Here is a 6,035-nt window from a genome sequence, read left to right on the forward strand (position 1 = left end):
CTATTTCCTGTTGTTTTGGTGTGCCAGTTCATTAAACAATGCTTTCAATCTGCATTTTCTGTAATATCAAAGACCTTCATCATTTTTATGCTCCTTCAGATTTCTTTGGGATTTTTTTCTGTTAGAATTCATGACATTTCATGTGTTTCATCTGAAGTTTCCTCCAGAGGTTTCTTTACTGTTTGTGCTTCAGTCTGATGTGGATTTTGGGAGAAGGTGAGTAATATATTGCATGAAGTGACCAAAAAGCACTGGAAGGGAGAGGATGCTGCAGTGACAGGAGATGTGCCCACAGAGGCAGGTGTGACTCCAGCAGAGCTGAGCTGTGGGCTCCTAGTTACTCTCCAAGCACTGCAGGCATGAGCTCCAGGTGCTGGTCCTGGCTGCCTTCCTCCCAGATGTGTTTAAGAACCAGCCTTGGACACGTTCAGATCTGTACCAGCTGGTGTCATGCTGGTTTTGTCACTCCAGGTAAGCATAAAGCTGGCATGAACTCAGCTTTTCAAATAACTCTCATTCATCTGCTCTACGAGGAAAAAAAGGCCAATTTGTGCAGATTCTGCTGTAATGACTTCTTTGTTTCCAGAGCTTTTGCTTTAAAAGACTAATCTGTAGTTCATAGAATCACAGAATCATAGAATATTCTAAGTTGGAAGGGACCCACAAGGATCATCAAAGTCCAACTCCTTGCCCTGCACAGGACACCCCAAAAATCAGCATCATAGAATGGCTTGGTTTGGAGAGGATCTTCAAGATCCTCTCATTCCCCACCCTGTGCCTGGGACTGTTGTCCAAGTGCTCCTGGAGCTCTGGCAGCCTTGAAGCCGTGTCCATTCTCTGGGGAGCCTGTTCAATGCCCAACCACCCTGGGGGGAAGAACCTTTCCCTGACACCCAGCCTGACCCTCCCCTGGCACAGCTCTGTTTCCTTGGGTCCTGTCTCTGGTCGTGGGGAGCAGACCTGATGAGGGCTGACCTCAGTCTCCTCCTGGCTGAACAAGCCAAGGGACCTCATGGCCCCTCTGTGTCATTCACCATCTTTATGTGCTCAGCTCTGTATGTGCTCTAATAGCTTTATACCCACACCTGGAGGCACCCCAGACTGTCCCCAGGACTCGAGGTGAGGCCTCCCCAGTGCAGAGCAGAGCAGGACAGTCACTCCCTTGCTCGTTGGCAATGCTGGGCCCGATGTCCCCCAGGACAGGCTGGCACTTGGGGCTACCAGGGCACTGCTGGCTCCTGTTCCACTTGCCCTCAGCCCAAACTTCCAGGTCTCTTTCTGTGGTGCTGCTCTCCAGCCTCTTGTTCCTCAATCTGTCTGCACTCCCATGTGGTAATCACATATCCTCTGAACAGAGAGACATAGCATTTTCCTGGGAAGTTGTGAGAAGCTGTGAGAAATCTCTGAGAAAAGAATGAGAAACAATTCTTATCTCCACCTGCTGCACCTGTTGTTGTGCACATGTGGAATGTGTTATGGAGATTGTTTACCAAAGGGTGATTTCTTAATTGGACAGTGGATGGTGTTTTGATTGATTAACCATTTAGGTCAAAACAGTATCAGACTGTAAGGATTACAAGCGTGTTAATAATATAGTATAGTATGGTAGAATAAAGCAATGGATCAGCCTTCTGCAATCATGGTGTCAATGCAAATTATTCCCCAGTGGGACTGCTGCTGTGATACTCCCAGGGTTCTCCAGTCCCAGGGGCAGAAGCTGGCAGTGTTCTTTGTTTAACTCCATGTGGTTGATGATTGCCGAGCTCCCTCTGCTCCTCCCTGATGTGCTTAGGTCTGAGCAGCAGGCCTCAGCCAGAGTTTACTTACAGGATGAATTCTGGGCATTATGTGACTAACACCATCAGTATTATTTAGCTCAAAATAGATGGCTGAGATGCTTATGCCAGCTGTTTAACATCAAACTGGCTGCTTTAGAAACTTCCACATAATCTTGTGTAGTTATCTGCAAGAAATGGATCATTTTAAGAAACTTTGCCAGCCAACACGAATAGAGGCTTGTTGTAGAATATTCTAGGGGAAAACCCTCCCAGCCAAGGCCTGGGCCTGGCCAAGCCCTGGCCCACCTGGTCAGGGAGTGTGCCATCAGATCCAGGAGTTTCTGTGCTAAAAATATCATCAAGTCACTTTGACTTGCTGATATGGGCCTATAAAAGCTGGATCCACTTTTGGGGCAAATTTGGAGAGCTCAGCCATGGGTGGATGCATCACATGGGATTTTCCCAATTGCTGGGAAGGGTTCTCCAGGTCCTTGCTGTCCAGTGACTGTGGACTCTTGATGATGGTGGAGTATTTAGGCAATTGGTGATGTGTCTTTCTCAATCACTATCCTTTCTCTCATATAGCAATTATTAGGTGCATTACCTTGCTTATTTTTGCTTGTTGCTAAAGCTGTGTAGTTTTATTGAATGTATCATTTTAATTTTTGTTACCTTAATATTCATAGTAAACTAAGACCATTTTTTTCCATTGGCGTCTGTGTCCTTTAAATTGTCCCTGCCAACTGGCAGAACACTCCCATGTCACCAAGCTTGCTCACACTGACCATACTTTTTTTTGCCTTAGCTCCAGAGGAAGATCCCTGCTTGGCCAAGCTGGCCTTCTGCCTCGCCTCTTGACTTCTGGTGAGTGGGAATTGCCTGTTCCCTTACCCTTAGTGCATGGTGCTTAAAAAATGACCAGACTGAGGGACCCCAGCACCTTCAAAAGCATTTCCCTTGGGAACCTTACTGACTTAATTCCCTGAGTGGCCTGAACTCTGCTCTCCTCTTGGCCGGGGTGGAAGTTTTGCTGACACTTTTCCTCCTGTCATCAGAGATTTTAAACTTGATTGCTTTGTGGTCACTGTGGCCAAGATGGCCACCAATCACCACTCCCCTTACAAAACCCTCTCTGGTAGCAACAAATCATAGAGGGCACCTTTCCTGGTCAGCTCCCTTAGTACCTGTACCATGAAGTTGTTATCCAAGTGTTTTAGGAATTTTCTGGACTAGTTTGTGCAATCTGTGTGGTGTTCCCAGTTACCACCTGACACGTTGAAGTCAGGCAAGGACAAGGGTGATGGATTAACACATGTTCCTCACTGTCATGGTCCTGCCTGGGTGGCCCATTGTAGTCACCAGCTTTGTTTGTTTGTTTGTCCTTAATCTTACCCATGGATCAGTTACCAGGCAAGGGAATGATGAGGGTTGTAGCTGTGAAAACCTGACTGCCTTTTGGTTTTTATCTTTGTGAACCTCCTTCTGCAGGTAAGCCTGCCAGTGAGGGGACAACATTGTGTGCAGCTTTTTGGTATTCTCTGTAGGGATGTTAATAACCTTTTGACTCTCTAAAAAGCTGAGTTGTAGTAAACAGGGAAGTTCTGAATCCACTTCAAGGAGCATTAAGGTGATATTTTGCATATTAGCACTATGTTAATAACAGGTTGCCACATCCCAAATGTATTAAGGTGCGGCCTCAAGAAAAATTTCTGGTTAGACAGCAATTAACTCGGAATCGAAACTGATTTTCTCTTTATTTTCCCGTTAGGAATTACCCTTCTTGTGTTGCTGTTTTGTGACTCAAGAGGGACTTTCCTGGATGTCTGAGGAGTGGTAGGAATTGAAACTGGGGACACAATGCAAAGCCATGAAGAAACTGTAAGTGTGTAAGCAGTGCTGGGATCTCAGATGAAAGAAGCAGAATGTGTCTTAAGGCCAAAAGAGGCCAAGTAAACAGATTACTCAGTTTGACTGCTTTGATTACAGTAATCAAAGTTTGCAATAAGCACATAACTCATCTCCCAAGTAGCAGTTCTTAAAAAACTGGTGTCAGATGAACACAATGCCAAACTCGTAAAACTTTTAAACGTCTTTGAGAGACCAGAAGTGCACTGGAAGAAGGCGCATCAGAGGCAGGTTACGCTTGTGGTGCCTGCAGCCTGGGCTCATGCTGCCCTGGCTCCATCTGAGCCACGAGGCTGGACAGAGCTGATGGGGCTCAGCACTCACGTGGTGCCTCATCCTGAAGGTTTGTACACCTGAGCAATGTGGAACATTTGCTTTAAGGGAGCCCACTTTCCCCTTCACGTGCTCCTGTGACCCAATTCTGCCTCTCAGCTGAGGCACAAGGAACTTGGGCTGCAGCAGCTTTACTGCAAGCACCTTCTCTGTCTTCACTTGTATGTCATCCCTCACGGGTCCCAGCCACAGAAAAACAGCTCTGCAAGGGTTTAGTCACACACATTTCAGCTAGTTAATGTTTAAATATGGGGCTCAAGCGGCTGAGGTTGTGGACCAAACTGGTGCAAGGTCACAGGCGGCTTTGCTGTGAACTTTTCAGTTCCTTGGAGGCAAGTTTGTAGCTCTGCTTCAGGGAGTCTACCAACAGGGAGTCAATCCAGGGGTGGATGCCCCAACCCTGGAAGTGTTTGAGACCAGGCTGGAAGGGGCTTTGAGCAACCTGGTCTAGAGGAGGGCTCTCCTGCCTGAGAAGGGTCCCAGGGAGAGTCGGCCGAGTAATGACACTCACAACCACTGTGGCTGCACGTTGTCCCACTTCATTCAGCAACTTGGGCATATTTCTCCTTCTCTATGCATTGTCTCACGCCACTAATGCTTAATGCTCATTGGTTAAGTAGCTATATTCACACATACATGTTAATTACTGATTGGTTGTCACGCTATAAGAATCTTCAGCTAAGGTGTGCCAAATTAGCAGTTCCCACGACGTGCTTGGCATTTGGCTTCATCTTGGCACAATGCTCATTCTTCCTTGTTGTATCTGTTCGAGGCCAGTACATGGTCTGTCTTGTTCCGAGGCCAGTGCCAGAGTAACTCTGTAATCTGCAGGCCAGGGTTGTCCAATTCCCACAGGGGAATATCATGGCCTTGTTCAGCCAAGAACCCTTCTACACCTGCTCATGGCAGGGGCAGGTGGAATGAGATAAGGTTTTAAGTCCCTTCAATCTCAGCCATGAACACCAGGATAAGTGCTACAGGAAACATGTAAAGTGAAAAAATAAACAGGAATAATTCCTTTTCAGCCTGAATTTGACCACGTGCTTTGAGTTTTGTTTGCCATTGCAGGGGTACTTGTTGGCATAATTTTGGGTTTAGTGCCACGTTGCTTGAGCAGAGATGACCGGGTTTCCTGGGTGTGCAGCAGCAGGCAGGGATGGGGAGGCACTTGGTCACCTCTATTGCACACAACCAAGTCCAAAAATAACGTTTTCCTCCTTTCCCCTTTTTCATGTATTTTGTTTCATTATGAAGGAATCTGTGCTATTCAGAACAACACCCTAGTGTAGTATTTTTTTCTTTTTCTTCCTGCTACCCAGGAGTGAAACTAGTAATCCCTGTCTTCTTGCTGTGTCATGTGTTCATCTCATGTTACAAAATCAGCAGTTTTTTGATCCAAGACAGATGTCCTGTTATTTCAGGAGAATCCTCCCTTGCTGTGTTTTAGGCCACAAATGCAATGAGCTCCCTCTTAGTTTTTTTTTATAAGCTCTCCAGATGTATTGGGCCTGTGGACAGGATGCATGTCCTTCAACTCCTTCCCCTCCCCAAAAAGCTTCTTTAGGTATAGCTATATATAGGGCACTTTTTGACTCTGCTTAGAAGTAAAAAATGGACTGGTGATCAATTATTCCTTAAAAGGCCAAGCACCAGTGACATTTGTGTGTCACTTGTGTAGGACAGAGGAAATGGAGAAGGTGGGACATAATTTTGTATGGCTGCATTCCTTAATGGGTCTGGCCTGATTTTGCCTCCTCACATTGCTTCCAAGAACAGTTTCCTCTAGAAGGGTGGGACCCAGCCAGTTTCATTTCAGTGCTGGTGGATCAGCACTGAGATACCCAGAGGGGACAGAGAAAGACTCTCAGCGAAATGAAAATCAGACAAGAAATATTACATGTACTTTGCTAACTAAAGCCAAGAAGTGAGGAAGCAGGATGCTTGCTTACAAGAGGAAATTACTGTAGCATGACAGCAGAACATGTGAGCTTTGGCCCTCAGAAACTGAGACCTCAAGAA

This window comes from Passer domesticus, chromosome 16 (genome assembly GCF_036417665.1).
Source record: "Passer domesticus isolate bPasDom1 chromosome 16, bPasDom1.hap1, whole genome shotgun sequence".
NCBI lineage: Eukaryota > Metazoa > Chordata > Aves > Passeriformes > Passeridae > Passer > Passer domesticus.